The 20,774-nt window shown below is 40.2% G+C and overlaps 1 pseudogene; it reads left to right on the top strand.

Moving 5' to 3' along the window:
* The first annotated feature begins 5,068 nt into the window (after window positions 1–5,068).
* The window catches only part of LOC135276022 (uncharacterized), a 43,304-nt pseudogene continuing 27,598 nt past the window's right edge, over window positions 5,069–20,774 (top strand).

The following is a 20,774-nucleotide window of genomic DNA, read 5'->3' as shown; positions in this document are numbered from 1 at the left end:
CCAGTGTATTCTGCATTGTCCTTACCCTAGATCAGACACTTCTATGTAACAGTTTTTCTTACAATGTAACAAATTTTATCCACCCTTCAATACCTTCACTGGGGCTAGTTCATTCATTTTCAAATAGCTATTTCAACCTTTAACCTCTCCTGTCTTTGTCTTTTATGCAGAAGCCAGAGTGACTGGTCTTGGCAAGACTCTGTTGTGTATCATCACTCTGACCTTACTGATTTGCTTCAGCAAATTTGCTGTAGTTAAATTGCTTTGTTCAGATTCCCCCCAACATTATTTATGTATCCTTATCTTTGTGCATATTATTTCTCATGCATGAAATACTCAAGTTTTGTTCTTTTATCCTGCTGAGTCTGTCCCACAGACTGGCCCGAGCGATGGATGAAAGGAGTACTCACACAGATATGCAGTGAAAGAGTGCTAGGGCACCGCCTGCAGAGTGAACAGTCGATAAGCTGGCACTGCTTGCTCTTATTCAGTACAGACATTATGCTGAAAGCCTGGAGCCAACACAATCTATTGGTAATTAACATTGTCATCCCCCCTTGCAGGGAGCAGTCTCACATATGGATGATTAAAGGTCAGTTTCTTGACAATATAAGCAGACAAGCCTATTTAGATAAATTCCCATACATTCCCTGGTACCTACTCCTCGCTCTTTGCCTCAGGGTAAGAGAACAGCTGCCTTCAGCCTATTCTTCCCTGAAGCTTTGCAAAACCTTCTGACCTTTCAAGAAGCTTTGCGTGTTTCCCTATAGCTTCTCCCACCACCCTGACCAATCTCCTACATCTCCCCCTTTTCTGTTTTTTTGAATCAGGTTTTGTTGAAGAGTACAGATGTGTGCTGCAACAGGTTTGTCAGGCACAGCAGTTAGAGCTCTTGTTCTGGCTTTGCATCCTAGAATTAGTAAATAACGTAAGACCAAAGTGAGTATAATTAGTGTCATTCTTTCCTAATTAAGGAGTGATATGTAGCGTTACTTGGCACCTTAGTCCAATGTGTGCCATGACTGAGGGACCCCACCAGGGGTATGTCAATCCTTTCTAGCCAAGCAGTCACTTTGTTAGGGGCTGGGAAGGAGGTGTCCACCCAAAGTAACAGGGCAGAAGAAAAGTGGATCCTGAAGATGGACCCAGTAGAAATATAGCAGGTGCAGGTTGCAGGCAGCGTGAGAATAAGAAAGGTTAATACCCTATGAGAGTAAAAATGTACAACAGAAAGCACAGCAAGGAACAGATTATCTGGAGTGAATGGTGTTTGTGTTTGGAGCAGGATTTGCTCAGCCTCCTGAGTTGTGTTCTTTAGCATCCCCCAGGTCATGTCTGGGGCTGTGGGTCCTGTAGAATCATTTTCTTCATTTCTGGTACTGGATTGGGTCCTAGTCACACTATGGTATGGTTTGATGCATTGCACTGGAATCCAAAGAGGACCTGAGGAGGTGTGAACACAAACCCTGTCCTCTTCCTCGTTAGCAAATCATTTCGACCGCACCGTACATTGCTATTTACATCTTTCATAAAACCACAGGTCTTATGTCTTGAGGGGCATTTGCAAAATGATTCTCTATGGCTGATTAAAATTTATCATCTAAATTTTAAAAATTATGGGTAAATAAGGCTTGTGCCAGTAGTGTTGCAAGGTTCTTATTACTCCCTTTTTTGTTTTCTGAGCATATTTTTAAGGGTGGAGTGTATGTGTTTTTCTATGGCCCATCCTTGGGGGTTATACAGGATGCCTATGGAATGTTAGATGTTCCATGTGTGGCAAAGTTGTTGAAATTGTGAGCTGGCATAAGCTGAGCCATAGCAATTTTAGTTTTTGTGGGCCACCCCATAAATGCAAAAGTTAAGACATTTAATGACATATCAGGTGGACTCTCCAGGAAGAGCATGAGTGCTAATTAGTTGGGAATAGGTATCAACGGATACATGTACATATCTTAGTTTTCCAGATTCAGGGATGTGCATAACATCTGTTTTCTATAACTGATGAGGTTCTAGTCCTCTAGGGTTAACACTTGTTAAAGGAGGGGACATACCTGTGAGCTGGCAATCTGGGCATTGTAAAATAATTTGTGTTGTTAGTCTTTGGGTAAGTTGAAATTGTTTTGTTAAGTTTCTCTAATTCTGGTGGAGAAATTCATGTGATGATTGGGTGGCTTTGTCAAGAAGTGATGTCATAACCTGCATGTTTGCTTGATCATTGCCATGTACTAGTGGGCCAGGCAGTGAACTGTGGGCCCGAATGTGTGTGATAAAAATAGGATGTGTGTGTTGAACCAGCAATTGCTGAAGGTGAAAAAGTGCACAGAGTGGGCTTGAGAGTGGACTTAATGAGGGCTGTCTCAAGGTTCTGCCGTAAATAAACAGAGTAAGCCAAGTCACTAACAATATTGATAGGCTGAGTGGAAAAGGTGTTTCTAGGGCCAGTATTAGGGCTCCAACCTCAGCTCTCTGAGTCCTAGTGAATCTAGATTGAGTGAAGGAGTTATGCGGTTCCCACCAGATAGCCACTTTTCCATTTTTATCAGAGCCATAAAAAGCGTTGAAGTGTTAGGTATGTGGGAGTGAACTACCTTTGTAGGCATAACTACAGGAGTACGAGATAAGTAGGAAGGGTATATTCTATATGACCTGCGATATTAGAGAGTGCTCTCTGAAGGTCTAGAAAAAGGGGCAGGAATGCTTCTAATTGTTTTTTACTTAAGGGTACTCTTAAGACATCAGGGTCATAACCTAGCAATTGATCACATTGTCTGCGACCTGTATAGATGACTTTACTAACTAGCTGGACATAGGGTGTTTTAGTCCAGGAATGTGAGTAAAAAAACCCATTCTAGGAAATGTAGTCCTGGGGCCATCTGTCCTATTAATCCTGTCGGGGAATGTTTAGTAGGAGAAACAAACAATTGTACTGAATATCGTGGGTCTATGCAATCTAGCTGCCGCCAAGAAATAGCTTGCCTCTGTTTCCTCAATTTCCCTTTTTGCAGCAGGGGTTAAATGCTTGGAGGAGTCCAGGGTTGCCTTTCCCTTTAGGATAGAAAACAGGTTTTGTAATTTATCAGTAGTAATGCCCAAGGTGGGGTGAAGCCAGTTAATATCACCCAGGAATTTTTGATAATCATTTAAGTTGTTAGTATTTAATTTAACTTTTTGAGGTCACTGACCAGGACGTTAGTAAGTATCCAAGATATTTCCAAGGAGAAGAGACATCTGTAGTTTGTCAGGCACTATGATTAAACCTCTTAACTGTGTATTCCTTTTGACAGAGGCATATAAATTTAAAAGTATTGGCTCCACTGGGGCCGTAAGAAAGATATCATCCATAAAGTGGATGATCTTGCAATTAGGAAATTCTTTTCTACTGGGGAGCAAAGCCTGATTTACATGATACTGACACATGATAGGACTGTTTAACATTCCTTGAGGAAGCACTTTGCAATGAAATCAGTGAGCTGGCCATTCATTATTGATAACTGGTATTGTAAAAGCAAATTTTTCTCTGTCTGGTTCTCCAAGGGCAATAGTTTAAAATCAGTGTTTTAAGTCAATAATGACTATAGGCCAATCTCAAGGAATCACTGCGGGGAAAGGAAGCCACTGTTGAAGGGGCCACATAAATTGCAAATTAGCATTGATATCCCGTAAGTCATGCAAAAGTCTCCATTTACCAGACTTTTGGGGAAGGACGAAAATGGGCGAATTCCAAGGGCTGTTTGATGGTTCTATATGGCCAGCTCTTAATTGTTCCTCAACTAATTCATGGGCTTGTTGTAATTTCTCTCTCTTTAAAGGCCACTGTTCTACCCAAATAGGATTTGAGAGAGCCACATGAGGGGCTGGAGAGGAGTAACAACAGTGGCCATTATTGGAAAGGAGTCTCATGTTCACATAATTTATTAAATTCTGCCTTCTAGAGGAGGAATTGACTGACGTTTAAAGTTGTTTTAGGTGGCACTGACCAGTCTCATAGGGTCATACGGAAGTTAGGCTGCTATTGTCTCAATCCTTTTGTAAATGGGCTAGTGGCTCCGTTTTCTCTAATGCTTTTTCTTATCTCTTTATAAGTGTCAAAAGTAATGGGTTCATACACCTGATTGCCTTGTTGATCTTGCATCACCAGGCAGGCCAAGAGCTCCCCTTCTAATGCCGCATGCCTAAAACAGGGTCCCATAACTGTAGTGTATCCCTTGTCTTTTTTCCAATTTATTGGCGGAGGGGACTCAGGAAAAATACTTGTTTCCTCTTTGGTATCTTTACCCGGTAACGGCAGAGTTGAGGGAGGAGGAGGAGGCAGTAAGGTAGGTGATGGTTCCTCCTCCCATCCCTTTTTAGGCTTTTCTGTGTCCAGCAGGGCCAAAGAAGCCCTAAGGCCCATAAAGTTAAGGATATTACTGGGACCTGTAGCCCTTGTGCATGATGTTGTTTAAGATTTCTCCCCACTTGTTCCCAGAGCTCTAGGTCTAGTGTGCCTTCTTCTGGAAACCACGGGTTATGGGAAACAATAGTTTGCATTAGGTTTCTTTTTTTCAGTTGGAGTCTTGGTTTGTTGCCCAGGCTCGAGTGCAGTGGTATGATCTCGGCTCACTGCAACCTCTGTCTCCCAGGTTCAAGCGATTCTCCTGCCTCAGCCTCCTGAGTAGCTGCGATTACAGGCATACACCAACATGCCTGGCTAATTTTTGTATTTTTAGTAGAGACGGGGTTTCAACGTGTTGACCAGGCTGATCTCAAACTCCCAACTTAGTGATCCGCCTGCCTCGGTGCATTAGGTTTCTTAATTGAGACTGCGAAAACGAGGCTCCACTAGCTTTAAGCAGCTGTTTCAATACTTTCATATACTATTTCTGTTGAGGGGATAACTGTTGTCCCTTGATGAAACCTAGCTTGAAAATTCCCTTGAACTTGGAAATTCTGAGCAGGCACCAATGACTTACCGACCGCACAGTCTCTACACCTTCATTTTTGAGGGTTCCGTTGTGACTCGTTGCAGCATTCCTCACAGGGGACTCCAGCTGCCCAGTCTGTCTTGCAGACTCTGGCCAAGCCACGGATGAAAGGAGTGACGGATTTCACTGCATATTCCGACACAGGTATGTAGTGAAGGAGCACTAGGGGGCTAGGGGACTAGGGGACTGCCTGCAGAGTGAACAGTCTCTATAAGCTGGTACTGCTCACTTTTATTGAGTACAGATGTAATGCCGAAAGCCTGGAGCCAACACAATCTGCATAATTAACATTGTTGTCTCCTCTTGCAGGGAGCAGTCTTGTACATGGATGATTAAAGATCAGTTTCCAGACAATATAAACGAGCCTATTTAGAGAAACTCCCCTACATTCCCTGGTATCTACTCCTTGCCCTTTGCCTCAGGGTAAGAGAACAGCTGCCTTCAGCTTATTGTCTCCCAAAGCTTTGCAAAACCTTCTGACCTTTCAAGAAAGTTTACATCTTTCCCTAAAGTTTCTCCCATCACCCTGACTGACCTATATTATCCAAAGCTTACTCTTAACATTTCTTTAAAGCTCTGACTAAATATTTTATTTTGTCCCCAAACATTCTAACTATCCACCAAAATGTGGTAAGTTGGCTTTTCTTTTTACTTCTCCTGTCATTCATTTAGCTGTTATATTTTGTTTTAATGTTTTGGATGATGCCTCTTATACTACATTGTATTCCTAGGCAAGGAAATGTATATAAAAATATATTAGATGATTGATTCTGTTTTATCTTATCTCCTTGATGATAGTACCTCTTATACTACTTTACAGAATCAGGAAAAAGGAAACTGCATTTTGCATAGTGGCTTTAAGTATTGACTGATTATTTTAAACACTGTTTCCTATATAAGGTTGTAAGTTCAAGATAAAAGAGACCACATTCTTTACTTACGTGAGGTTCTAGAAACTCTTTATTTCTTTTTTTTTTTAAAGGAAGAAAGAAAGAAAAAAAGAATGAAGAAGAAGAAGAAAAAGGAAGAGAAAAAGAGAGAGAGAATGGGAGTATTGCTTTCTTGCCCAGGCTAGAATGCAGTTTAGGAATGGGTATTGAAAAACCTCTTTTATACCAATAATTATACTTAATGATGTAGACAGGAAGGAATAAGGGAAGAAAATAACAAACAAGCAGCCAACCAATATTTCATTTAAACCTATGAAATGCTATGCGATTACTGAGGAGTGATTTACTTCCAATTATGTAGTCACTTTTGGAATAGGTGTGAGATGGTAATGTATGTTTTGTGTATTTGAAGTGGAGAGTTCTATAAATGTTTATTAAGTTTACTTGTTCTGGGTCTGAGTTCAAGTCCTGGATGTCCTTGTTAATTTTCTGTTTCATTGATCTATAGAATCGTTAGCTCTTTTTGTTACATTGATCCTTTTGCCATTATGTAATGTCCTTCTTTGCCTCTTTTGATCTTTGTTGCTTTAAAGTCTATTTTATCAGAGGCGAGAATTGCATCTCCTGCTTTTTATTTATTTGTTTATTTTTACTCTCTGTTTGGTTGGTAAATCTTCCTCCTTCTCTTTGTTTTGAGTCTTTGTGTATCGTTGCATGTGAGATGGGTCTGGATGCAGCATACTGATGGGTTTTGGCTTTTTATCCCATTTGAATATATATGAGTTTAATACTGCCATTTGATGCTAGCTGGCTGTTTTGCCCATTAGTTGGTGTAAATTTTTCATTGTGTTGATGTCTTTGCTTTTTGACATATTTTTGGAAAGGCTCATATTGGTTGTTCCTTTATATGTATAGTGCTTCTTTCAGAAGCTCTTGTAAAGCAGGCCTGGTAGTAGTGAAGTCTCTAAGTACTTATTTGTTCCCAAAAGATTTAATTTTTCCTTGGCTTATAAAGCTTAGTTTGGCTGGATATGAAATTCTGGGTTGAAAGTTCTTTTCTTTAAGGATGTTAAATATTGGTCCCCACTCTTTTCTAGCTTGTAGGGTTTCTGCTGAGAGATCTGCTATAAGTCTGATAGGTTTCCCTTTGTGGGTAACCTGACCTTTCTCTCTGGCTGCCCTTAGTATTTTCTCCTTCATTTCAACCCTAATAAATCTGGCAATTATGTGCCTTGGGGTTGGTCTTCTTGAAGAATATCTTTGTGGTGTTCTCTGTATTACCTGGAGTTGAATATTACCCTGCCTTGCTAGGTTGGGAAAGTTTTCCTGAATGATATCCTGAAGAGTATTTTCCAACTTGGATTCATTCTCTTCGTCACATTCAGGTACACCTATCAAATGTAAATTAGGTCTTTTCACATAGTCCCATATTTCCTGGAGACTTTGCTCATTCCTTTTTATCCTTTTTTCTCCAATCTTGTCTTCTCGTTTCATTTCACTAAGCTGTTCCTTGACATCTGATATCCTTTCTTCTGCTTGATCAATTCGACCGTTTAAACTTGTGCATACTTCGCGAAGTTCTCGTATTGTGTTTTTCAGCTCCACCAATTCACTTATATTCCTCTCTAAATTGTCCATTCTCATTAGCATTTCGTCAAAACTTTTTTCAAGGTTCTTAGTTTCTTTGCATTGGGTTAGAACAAGTTCTTTTAATTCACAGAAGTTTCTTATCACTCACCTTTTGAAACCTGCTTCTGATAATGGAACACACTAGCTCTCCATTAAGCCTTGTTCCATTGCTGATGAGGAATTGCAATCCCCTGTAGAGGGAGAGGCATTCTGATTTTGAGTATTCTCTGCCTTTTTAGGCTGGTTTCTTCCCTTCATGATATATTTATCCCTCTGTCGTCTTTGTAATTACCGACTTTCTAAGTAGGTCTCTGAGCAGACGTCCAACTTGTTGATTCCCAGCACCAAAATCTGAGCAATCCACTGTGCCCGCCAAAACAGTGGTGTTAAGATTGATGGTGCTTTTCTGCCCGGGAATCTCCGGACTCTGCACCAAGAACTGCTGCACTAAGGCGCCAGCAAAACCGCCGCACCGGCCACAAGAGTCGCCCTGGCGACCCGTGGGGCTCCTCCACTGGGAATCTCTTAGTCCGTGAGCAACAAAAATTCATCTGAAAGTGTGGTGTCCTCTCGTTCTCTGCACTTTCACTGGGAGCTGCGAGCCCGAGCTGCTACTGATCAGCCATCTTGGATCTCTCCCTTTTTATTTCTTTTTAAAAAACATTTTGATAATTTTTTTTTAAATTAAAAACTTTTAAGAGCAATTTTAGGTTCACAGCAAAATGAAGAGGAAAATAATTTTTTCACAAAGATTTCCCATATACCTCCTGCTTCAGCACGAGTGAACTCCCATTTTCAACAACTACCACTAGAGTGGTGAACAATTGATGAACCTACATTGACTCATTGTAATCACCCAGAGTCCATAGTTCACATCAGGGTTCACTCTTGATACTGTACATTCTGTGAGTTTGGACAGATGCATAATGACATGTATCCACCATTGTAGCATCATACTGTTGCAGGACTTCTTCCTTAGTTTAGCTAAGAGCTGGGTCCTTGTCACATGGCCCTGAAATATTTTCCTTGCAGACACTTTGAAGGGTAAGAATAATGGAATTTATTGGGCAAAAAGGAAAATAAACAGGGACTCTCTACAAAGCCAGAGTCCCAGCTAGTGTGCTTTCTGCCTCACAGATTGAATTCTAGGTTCCCCAGGAAGAGGAGGGGCCAGGCTCTTCCCCACTGCAAACTGTGGTTCCACCCCAGTGTATACTCCTCTTAGTGCACAGGCCAGTTGGAATTTCTCTGGGGACCCCTTCCAACCTGGCTTCTCACACCCTTCTAAAGTGCATAATTGCCATTAGAATAAGGATCTAGGACGAAGACTGATCTTAACTTCTTCCTACTGACAGGGGCCACTGTTTTGGGAAAATGGCAGTCAGAGCTTTCTCAGAGGCCTAAAGGTTCTTGGCAGAAGGGGCCATTGTTGGAGGCTCCTGTTGCATGACCATTTGGAGTTTGATGGCCAGGTTATTAAAAAACTTGTATCAAAATGAAACAAAGGGAGGGGTAAGGACAGCTCAAAGATCCTAAGGCCTTTACCAGTTTGCACAGGGATAGGCAGGTCAAAAGCCTGACTGGTAATAAAAACTTTTAGCCTTTTACCAGCATGTTGGGATTCTGGATTCCCTTCCCCTGAGCCCAATCCTAAGTCAACTGGTTTAAGGTTTGGGAAATTAACTTCTCCCAGTTTGAAGGGTGTATCTGAAGGGAGTGCCCTGTAGTATGGAGACACAATTACCTATCTGTGAAGAGAGGACATAGGAGGAAAAAAGAAAAAAAGGTACTTTTCAAAGAAGTCCCAGGGGTTCAGGATGCATTTGAAAGGGGTACAAACTGAAGAAGAATGGCCACTTATCTAGAAAGAGGGTAGCAGACATCCTGGGTTCCCTTCTCTTTTTAGCAGATACCTGGGGTATGTGAGGGAGAGAAGGAAGAGCATTTTCTTTCCCTCTTCCATCCTTGTATCTCTCAGTCCTGGTGACCTTGGCAGGTGCCACCATAGGTGTTAATGTGGCTTTCACTCATGTTAACAGGGGACCTGGGGGTGGGAATTATCCACTCTTCCCACATATGTTCTATCTCCCCTGCTGTCCATAGCCTTGAATTCCCTAGATCTCATTTATGCCATGGATACTAGCATGGCCTTTAGCCATGAAATGGGAAGCTTGGCTTAATTGACAGGAACCAGCCATGTTCACCTGCATTGTGCCTTTTCACTTTCATTATCATCTGCCTCTGGATCCCTCAGATCCAGTTTTCCTTACTAGGGCTTTGACCTGAAGCTTGAAATTGAGTTTGGGACAGAAATATGTCTCAGGGGGATTTGCATAGACTCCTTATCATAAGCCAAATGCTAAGGTGAAGCTGTGGAATTGAATCCTCCAACAAGGGAGAGAAAAGGATGTCTTGCAATACACCCATATAACTGGTGGCTGTAGTTATGCTGCTAAGATTTGGGTGTGTGGTGCTTGGCTTTGGTTCGCTCCCTTGGTCTCTTTCTCAAGAAGCAAACCTCCAAACAATGGGCATCCTATTTATTCCCATCACCTGGCAGGATTTGCAGGATAATTGCTCAGAACTAGAATATTGATCCAGATTTTTACATTACCCATCCCTGTGTTCTTTCTAAGCTGCAACTGGAGATTGCTGGTTGGTTCACAGGAACAAGTAGGGTTAGTCTAAAATGTAGGCAAAAACTTAAAAACAACCTATGAGTTTAGAATTTAATAATAAATGTATGATAAGTTTTGATACAATTTCTCTCTTATTAGTCCTCATTTTTGTTGAAAAAACACAAATCATCATAGGACTAAGTGGTTCCCAAAATGGACTTTAGTCTTATACTTGACCGGATTATTTGCATAAAGTGCATCAAGATAATTATTTCTACATAGTCCTTTTGGATTGGCTTTGATAGAACTCTGTTCCACAGGGAGTCTCAGATGAGACGTTTTGAAGGTGAGCCCAGCCAGGGGTTTGTATCTTTAAATACCTGTGAATAGGGTGATTCTCTCCTCTTATGGTCCCAAATAAACTTGGATGCCCTAGACCTGTGATAAAGTGACATTTTTTACTGACCCCACACCCTGTACAGGGCCTTTGTAGGCAAGGGTATGAAGCCAGTTCTTCCTATGGGCTTTTAGCAGCTCTGCAAGTCAAGATTGACTCCTTAAAGGGAAGCATACCATTCTAGTCCAGGCCTTGATAAAATAGCCAGTTTCTCCAATTGCATCCCGTTGCAGAAGAAAAATGGATTCTATTGAACTGATGCAAATAATAAGTTAACAGTATTCACAGATAATTTCCATATTCTAGAGGAACCAGGCAAAGAGAAATAAACATACTCCAAATTTTGTTCACAGGAGTATAACTTAATTAAAGGCCATAAATAGTTCAAAATAAGTTTCCTTGACTCTGAAAAACAAAACATGGATCAGCAATATTCCAAGCAAAAGTCAAAAAGATTTACTTCAGTTTCCTGAGTTCAGTCTGTTTAGTTAACTCTTGTTTTGCTTGATATTCATGAACACTTCAGCTCTTTGAGTCCTGTATATTTTTCCTTTATTCCAATGTCACAGTCTCCAAAGTTATCAGAAACCTGTATTTGAGAGCACTGGTCAGAGTCCTATGGCTTATAATAAAACCATCTTTTGAAAAGGATTGAAACAAGATAATTGTGAATAGCAAAATTTTTGTCCAAGGTAGTTATGGTTAGAAACACAATTGACAAGGAAGTTTGGTTATCTCTGTTTCTTACAATAACTTAACAACCTTAATTATGATTGATGACATATACGTAGACATTAGAATTTTAGAAGCTCCGTATAATTTTGTAACATATATTAGCATTATTCACCAAAATATAACCTAAAGAAGACTGAACATCATTTTGGCAATCTCATGTAGCTGAATATGTCAAATAATCCTGTTTACTCCTTTTCTGGATGTTTTAGGGGTCCTCTGATCCATCCAAAAAGGTAGGCATCAGGAAAGACAATTTTGAAACTGAAGTTTGATTTTAGGAAACATGTTAAATATGTTAGAAGTTCAAAGCACTTGGTATTATGAAACAATTTCAGATTACGATAAATTATTTTGCTAAAATAATGACTCAAAAATTTTAAAGAAGCAAAACCTTTTATAACTCTTTACAAATTTTGGTAAAGAGCAGATTAGCACCTTAAGAATACCTTGTTGTGCTTTTATACTCAATTTACAGAAAAATCATATGCCTTTTTTGAATTTAGTCAATATGTTCACACACAGAACTTCTTCTGCAAGATTTATTCTTACAATCCTTTCACAACTAGTTTGACCCTTCAGCTTTATCTTATCTAATTAAAACAATCCTTTAACCCTAGGTAAAAATTTACATTTCCATGCCTTCTTATAACCTTTTACTAAAAAACACATTTTACTGTTCTTATACACTTTACATGTAAATATAGTTCTAGTAGTTTCAGTTACATATTATAATGGTTATAATGGTAACTCCTAGCAATTTTAACTTTAATGTAAAACCTGGTAAGTTGTTTTGTGTGCCAGGTACAGCCAAGATTTGACTCCTTCCAGCATAATTAAGGGTGTGGTTAGTTTTATATGTCCACAGGCCTTACCAGTTGTGCAGCAGGCAAGTCATAGGGTTCTCAAAACCTCAAAAGCAGTATATAACCTCAAAACACTTAGCATACCTTACATTTGACATGCATGACTTAGTCCACCTATTTACATTTTGATGGCATTTGTTTTTTACCAATAATCTTTAAGACTGTTTTATTTTTTCTCAAAGATTAAAGTCATATGAAATGAAAGGTACCACAGCTTTTATCTTCCCTTTAAAAATATTTGATCTAAATGCTGTGTTTCTTTAGACCAAATTAATTAGAGCTCTCTTTACAGAGATCATACACACCACACATATAGCTACACAGATGGGCAGGAGAAAAATCACTACCCAGGTGGAGCCCTATAAGAAACAGGGCTAGGAAAACATGCAGAAAGGACTTATTCCCTAAGGTAGGATTGCTAAACAAAGCTTTGCCACTCTGCCATCATGTAAAACAAGATGGAGGCCTGCAATGAACCATACAGACCTGCAGCGCACACCAGATTGGCTACAGCTTAAGACCAGCCTCACAAATCCTTTTTCACAAAACTTTACAGAGAATATAAACAATGATCCTTATCATTCCTAGCCTAGTAAAACATCTTCTAAAAGGAAAAACCTCACTTAAAAGTTAACTGCTGATGGTGTAGAGAAGAGGAAGAAAAGAAACAGTTTAAAAATGCCTGAGGAAGAGCATCTTATTCTTATACAACTGGTTCCTATACCAGGGAGAAAAGCTTAATTACTGTCTAATGAAGTTGAGCCCCTTGGCAGGGGAAGGGTAAGAGCTTGGGATATTCCCCAGCCCCAGCCAGGAGGGGAGGTGGAGTGAGGAGCCCCTGCTCACCTGTCTATCCCAAAAAAGAAAAGGCCATGGAAATGCCCCCAACCCCAGGGAGTGACAGGGGTGGAAGAACAGTTTCCCCTACCCTTAGAAGTCCGAGGATTAAAAGGCTTAGAATCCCCATTTCACTCACCCCTTCTCAAGCCTCACATTGGGCACTAAAGCTGTTGTAGGACTTACTCCTTAGTTCAGCTAAGAGCCAGGTCCTTGTGACACCGCCATGAAATTATTAGACTCACAGACACTTTGAAGGGTGAGAATAATGAAATTTATGGGGCAAAAAGGAAAAAAGGGAAACAGGAGCTCTCTGAAAAACCTGAGTCCCTGCTAGTGTACTTCCTGCCTCACAGATTGAATTCCACGTTTCACCCAGGAAGAGCCAGGCTCTTCCCTGCTGCAAATGGCATGAACTTCTGTGGCTCCACCCCAGTGTGCACTCCTCCCAGTGCACAGGCCTGTTTGGATTTTCTCTGGGGACCCATTCCCTTCTGCCTGTCTCAATACAGACTATTTTCACTGCCCTAAAAATCCTGCATGCTCCACCCATTGTTCCTGACTCCAGCTGCCTGAAAATCCACTTTAAAATGCAGTACATTAAGCCTGTTTTGGAGGAGCTATTTCTTTTTTGATGTTGCTGCTCCTGTTCATTAAGTAGGAGCAACAGTTGTGTATTTTGGATGACATAACTGTAAGCCTTCTGACCTCCTGAGTCCTCAAAACTGAGATTTTTGAGTTTTTAAGTTTTCCATTTCATCAGTTATATATTCAATTTTACAGATTTAGGACTAAATCTAGGAAAATTCAGTTCATTATAGAGACTCAAGTCCATTTATGTTGCTACAGCAGAATGCCTGAGACTGGGTAATTTATAGAAAACATAAATTTATTTCTCACAGTTCTGGAGGCAGGGAAGTCCAAGGTGCTGGCAGATGTTTGGCTGTCTGGTGATGGCTGCTCTCTGCTTCTAAAATGGCACCTTAATGCTGCATTTTCTGGAGAGGAAGAACTTATGTCATTACATGATGGTAGGGACAGAAAGCAAAAGGGCCCAGATTCCTTCACCAAGCTCTTTTATAGTGACATTGATTCTGCTCATGACTTACACACCTCCCAAAAGTCTCCATCTTCCAATACTGTTGCATTGGGGATTAAGTTTCCAATACATGAGTTTAGGGGAACACATGCAGACCACAGCGCTGGGTTTTGCATTGTGTTGCTTTTTCAAGCTTGGTTTGATGATCACTGTTCAAGTCTAATCTAGAAGCAAACCACACAGTGATATTAAACAAGGGAAGTTTAATATAAAAGTTTTAAACCAGTTGAGGCAGAGTACCCAAGAAAGGGCAGACTTGGAAGAGAGAACTGAAAATCTGGATTCAGACATTGTTGAATATAGGGTAACTGTGGCCCATTGGATTGTAGTGAAGGTTACTGGTTTGCTTAGATCAGTGCTGGTGTTTAGTTACCAGGCAAGCAGGAAGCCACACTACTGACTGTGTGAGAATGCAGAAGGAGTCAGAGCAGGACATCTGGAGCATGTGTCTGTTTTGGGAGGGTCACAGAAGGTGATCACCAGCCCAGATGAGGTCTGTAAAGTCACTAAGAAAATACCTTCCTGGAGTGTGGCTAGGGCAGAGTGGCCCCAGAAGTCTTCACACCCACACTTCTTACTGATGGTGCAGCTACCAGAAAGCAGCAGGAGAGTCCCTTTGGGGTAAATTTGGAGTTGAGAGACCATAAATTGATAACTAGTGCAGAAGCTGATTAGGTTCTAGGAAGGTTTTGGTGAAATTTTATATTTACCATTTTATATTGGTAAATATAAAATGTCTCATCCTCCTTTGCCCTCTTTGTTTTGCAACATATTGCATAGCCTGTCCAAGAAATGTGGGCATATGGGTAAGGTAGTGGAAATACCAGGTCATTTAGAAAACTGAGGAACCATGAAAAACCTTAAGCCAATATTTTCAAAATCTAATGAATTTGATAACTTCATAAAATACTTTATGAACTATAATCTGGGACTACTGTATGTATTTTGGAGTTACATAAATGGTACCCTCAATATATCAGGAGCATGGAGTATTCCTTTCATTACTTTTCATCAAGATGGTCATATAGTTTTATATGAACAATTCTGGAAATGGAAAATTCTCTGCAATTCTAATACTTTGTTTCTTAGCATATTCTTGCTTCAGTTAAGTCATGATTTACATTTCTGTGTCTTCACATTTTGCTCTTAATTTTGCCTCTTAAGACAATTTCATATACATATTTCAGTCTTCCTAATGTTGAAATCAACGGAAGTAATGTTGCATCATTTAGGCTCAATGTTTCTAAATTATTTCTTTGGTAAAAGTTTTATTTATTCATTATTGTTTCACTTTTCTAGATGCTTTCCAGCTTTCAATTTTTTTTAATATGGCACCAGATGTCCAGAATTCATAGATTAGAATGTGGAGACTCTATGTTTAATAGTTTATTATAGTACTTTATTTGACTAGTATTTATTTGACTCCTGGCACTGTGCTTGGTGTGTGTGTGGTGGGGCCTGGGGGAGCAGTGATCACAAATAAGGCATCACTCTACAATGAGGAGTTCAGTGGAGGAAATATATAAATGGAGAAATATATACTACAACCAGGTAGTAGTTTCAGATAAATGAAGATAGAACAATGATGAAGAAGCACAGCAGATAGATCAGCTAAGTAGCCTGAGAAAAACCAGGAAAGATTTCACTTAGGAGGGGATACGTGAGTTGATATAGAAAAATGAACAGAAGTTTACCATCAAGGAAATTGAGTAGAAGGGTGTTTTTTTTCTAGCCAAGAGATAATATGTGTGCAAAAACTGAGTGGTGAAAAGCCTGCTACAGAATTTGTTGAATCAGAATAGTGTGTGCTGTAAAAGAAATCTGGGCTTCAGGATCAACAGATTTATGATTCCACTATTTTATTAGCTCTTTACTGTGGACAAGTGTCCTGACCTTGCCCAAGCCCTTTTTTGTTTTCTCTCTCTTTTTTAATACCTACTTTGCAGTTTTGTTTTGAGGATTAAATGAGAAAGGGTATGCCGGGCACATATGATCTCAGAAAATACTAACTGCCAAAGGCGTAATACATTTAGTTGAGGGAGACACTAGGAATAAGACATAAAGCGGCTTTTGCTTCTAAGGCAAAAATATGCCCTCCCCATTCTATTCTCCAGCAAGAAGTACAGCAAGAACAATCTTTTACAAACATGTCACATGATGTTGTAGCTCTTAAAATTTCCAGTTCCTTCCTTTCAGAATAAAACAGAAGTTCCTGCCATGGTCTAGAAAACTCTACAATATGCCGGTATCTCTCAGTCTCCTCACCTAACAAAGCCAGTGCATTTTCTACCACTCCATTTGCAGTATAATTCAGCCATATTGGTCTTGCTGTTCTCAATTCCTACAAACATGAGTGTCTGCTTTCAGACCTCTGCACTGTTCCCTCCATCTGGATAGTCTTTCCTCAAATATTCCATGATTCACTCCCTCACTTCAGGTGTCTGCTCAAATGTCATTTACCAGAGGCCGACCCTAACCACCACCATTGTTCATGCCATTACTCTTTGCCCCTTTCCTCCTTTATTTTTCTTTAATTAATATTGAGGTTAGGACCTTTGTTTCATTCACTATTGTATCCCTAACAATTAGAAGAGCGCTTAGCAGTTATGTAAAATGCTCCAAAAATACTTGTTTTCTCAATGAATGAGGCTAAGAAGGTGGCTTGGGGGCTCATCTGAGGCACTTGATATACTCAGCCAATAATTTTAGATTTATTCTGTGGGCAAAAGGAAGGGGATTAGCATTTTGATGCAGTCTAAAATAAATATTAATTTTTTTGTTAGTCCCTATATTGATTTGTGCTTGCAGTAAGTGAACTTTTTTTCAGATACAAAAACCAACCATTTTTTTTTTTCTTTCCAGTAGCCAGTCCTTAAAACCTGATGACATGGCAATAATACACTGTGTTAATTCCTTTAGATAGTACTGAAAGGTAAAATGCAGGCTTATTATTTTTGTTCAGAGATAAAGCTACTCTTAGTGAAGTTTCTATGATGTTTTAGTGTAAAATAAGTTCCTGGAATATAGCGTTTTTATAACGATGTTAAGAGGGCTGTTAATTTATTTTAGGTTGCAGTAGTAGACAATATTTAATTTATTGAATGATTTTTTTGGGGGGGTGGGGGACACAAGTAAAAGAAAACAGAAATGAGCACAGAGAAGTATCTTTTTACAGGTGTTCCAGAAGCACTGGTGACAGTCACCTGGCTCATGATGGTGCCCCTGACGAAAAGTCAATGCCCCTTTAAATCATAAGTATTCAATAATTTTTAAAAGGGAAACCTGGGGGAAATATAAAACTTTATTCAGAAACAGATTTACTTATTCCAAGACAAAGAAGAATAGATATTCCGTCAAAAATGAGCAAAGCAACATCAATCATACCTTAATAAAATGGTTTTAAAAAAGATGGGGGAAGAAAAAATGAGCAGAGTCACAGATATTTCAAAAATTTCTCTAGTTCTTGTTTGTGTGTGTGTGTGTATATGTGTGTGCATGCTTGCATGTACATGGTTTTATGAGGCAGATTTCTTAGGAGGGTTTAAAATTTAACTGTCTTCTGTTTATTCTCTTATTAGCTAGAGTACCTTAGGCAAATTAAACGTCTGATCTTCAATTTCTTAAGTGGAGCTATGGTATCTATCTCATACAGGTGTGAAGATTGAGTGAGGTAATGCTTGTAGAGTGCTTACTTAGCACAATTCCTGGCATGTAATAAGTAATCTGTGTTAGTTGTTACTGGTAAAAATAATTATGCCGGCACATGATGTCAAAATTTCAGTCAGTAATGACTGCCTGTAGAAACAGATGTTTTAATAGTAAGAACTGTTATGCTTTTTAATTCCACTAGAGGGCACCGTTCTCCTACTGTAAACCTGATGTAGGCATAAAGCATTATGACTCTGGCCCCAACTCCCCTTTAGCATCCTCAGCCCCAGGATTCCTGTTAGACCACTAATAACCTCACATTGTGCCAGGTCTCTCCCTGGTTATCCTCCCCACACTCACATAACGGAAGGATTTTTAGTCTTGGCACATGCTTTTGCCAGGCTAAAGGGGTAGTCCTTGAGAATGTAAAAAGTATAATAATTGGCTTTGGGTCTTCAGCAAGACATAGGCTTGACATAGTGAGCTAGGAGCAGAGATTCAAAGGAAATATACTTATTACTTCTTACCCTGAGGCCTCCCTCCCATATGTATGATTAAATCAAGTGCACCTAGTGGACTGAACTAGTCTCTCCTATTTTAAGTCGGGGTAAAAAAAGAAAATGTGGGATGGGGAAAGAGGCAGGCAGAAAGGGGCAAAAAAAAAAAAAAAAAAAAAAAAGAAGAGGATGAGATAGAAACTTTGAGAAAATCACTGTAACTGACAGATCTTGAATTGTACCTGGGAGCTGGAGTCCCTGCTCTAGTTTTGGAAAGCAGCATTCTCTATGACCTATGATCTTAGGTTCAAATGAAAAAGTGTAAACACAGCACCAACTGTGTACAAGGGGTTCCCAGGCTATTGGAAGTCTTCACTTGTCAAGAATGAGCCAGATCCTTCCACAGGCCTCCTTATTTGGGAGACACAAGTAAATTAAGGATCTGGTTCAATAATTTGAACAGTATCTTCTCAGCACCACACATCTGACCTTGAATAAAAAGTGGGCAAGTTAGGAATGATTTTGATGTTGACGGATTTGTAATAAATGTTAAAATTGAGACATGACTAGGAGGTTTTCCAAAAAGTAATTAAAAGTGGCCAATCATTGGTTCTGCTGGAACTAGATTATTAGCAATCTAGTAGAAATAATCATCCTTTTAATAAAGCAGGATCTACCCTGCCTGGATGAGGAGCCAATCAATGCTGATTAACTGGTTCTGATCATGTGCCTTTCTAAATCGCTGTAGGTCTTGAACCCGGAAGTGGGGAGAAGTAAGATATGTACTCCAAATAAGGGGTAGGTAAACTATAGTTTGACTCTAGCCTACTACCAGTTTTTATATGGCCTGCCAGCTGGGAATATTTTCTACATTTTGAAATAGTTAGATAAAAATTAAAAGATGTATCATGTTTTATGATAAAATAAATTTAAACTTTAGTGTTCACAAAGTTTTATTGGAACATAATCACAGTTAATCATTTTTGTATTTTCTTTTTTTTTAGACAAGGTCTGGCTCTGTGTCCAGGGTAGAGTGCAATGGTGCGATCACAGCTCATTGCAGCCTTGAACTCTGGGCTCACAGGATCCTCCCATATTAGCTTCCTGAGTAGAGGGGATTTCAGGCCCATGCCACCATGTCTGGCTACATTTTTGTTTTTTGTAGAGATGGGATTTTGACATATTGCCAGGATGATCTTGAGCTTCTAGTCTCAAGCTATCGTCCCTCCTTGGCTCCCAAAGTGTTGGGATTACAGGTGTGAATGCCTGGCCCATTTTGATCTATCTTCCTTCCTTCCTTCCTTCCTCCCTCCCTCCCTCTCTCCCTCCCTCCCTCCCTTTTCCCCTCCTCTCCCCTCCTCTCTTTCCTCCCCTCCCTTCCCCTCCCCTCCCTTCCTCTCCCCTCCCTTCTCCTCCCTTCCTCTCCCCTCCCTTCTCCTCCCCTCCCCTCCCTTCCCCTCCCCTCCTTTCCCCTTTCCTTCCCTTCCCCCTTCTCCTTCCATCCCCCACCTTCCTTTCTTTCTTTTTTTATGATACAGTTTCACTCTGTGAGCCCAGGCTGGAGTATAGTGGCACGATCTTGGCTCACTGTAACCTCTGCCTCCCAGGTTCAAGCAATTTCTTGCCTCAGACTCCTGAGTAGCTGGGATTACAGGCACATGCCACTACACCTGGCTAATTTGTGTATTTTGAGTAGAGACAGGGTTTCACCATGTTGGCCAGGCTGGTCTCGAACTCCTGACCTCAAGTGATCCACCTGCCTCAACCTCCCAAAGTGCTGGCATTATAGGCCACCACGCCTGGCCCATTCGCATATTATCTATGGCTGATTTTGAACTGGATTGGCAGTACTGACTAGTTGCAACGAACACCATATATGGTATTTTCATCACTGCACTGCTGCTCCACACACTACAAATTAAAGTGATGTAATTATTACTTGACAGCATTTTGAGTGCTGCACATATAACTGTACCATAGTGTTACTGGAACCAAGCTGGATCTGGCTGCATTTTCTCAATAATGAGAAATGAGCTCAATAATGAGAAGCAGACAAACTAGGAAAGAAGGGAATTTATTGCTGTAACCGGATACAGGGAGAAGGCCAGAGATAATTCCACCAGACCAACTCAAAGTGTTACAATTTTTTTAGTGCTTATATAGGTTGGGGTTATGTGCCTATGTGCAGTATAGCATTTGCCTAAGTCTGTTGGTAACTAATTTTGTTTCAACTAGAAGATCAGAGGCAAAAAATGCTTGCTAAGTTCAATTTAAAGGGCCCCAGTACTTTCAAGGCCTGTCTACTGTGGTACGGGAGTGATCATTTCTATCTTACCTCCTTTATAGCTTGGTCCGGAGAGCTGCCTTGCACTCTCCAATGAATCCATTAAAACGGCTGCCTCTGTTACCTTGACTCTCAGACGGGTCCTGGTACTAGGAATGTCAGACTGCCTCTATTATTTTGGCTTGCTCCAGGTTGGGGAGAAGTCCATGCAAGACTCCTACTGACCATATGTTTCATTTCTAGGTTTGATGTCTGGGCACTGATTTCCCTAGGTTTAACTATTTGCTCAATGTTAAGGCAGTTCTATGGAAAT

Source organism: Aotus nancymaae, unplaced genomic scaffold (assembly GCF_030222135.1).
Source record: "Aotus nancymaae isolate 86718 unplaced genomic scaffold, 86718_ANA_hifiasm-v0.15.2.pri h1tg000020l, whole genome shotgun sequence".
Lineage (NCBI taxonomy): Eukaryota > Metazoa > Chordata > Mammalia > Primates > Aotidae > Aotus > Aotus nancymaae.
This window is presented reverse-complemented; position numbering and strand designations above follow the sequence as displayed.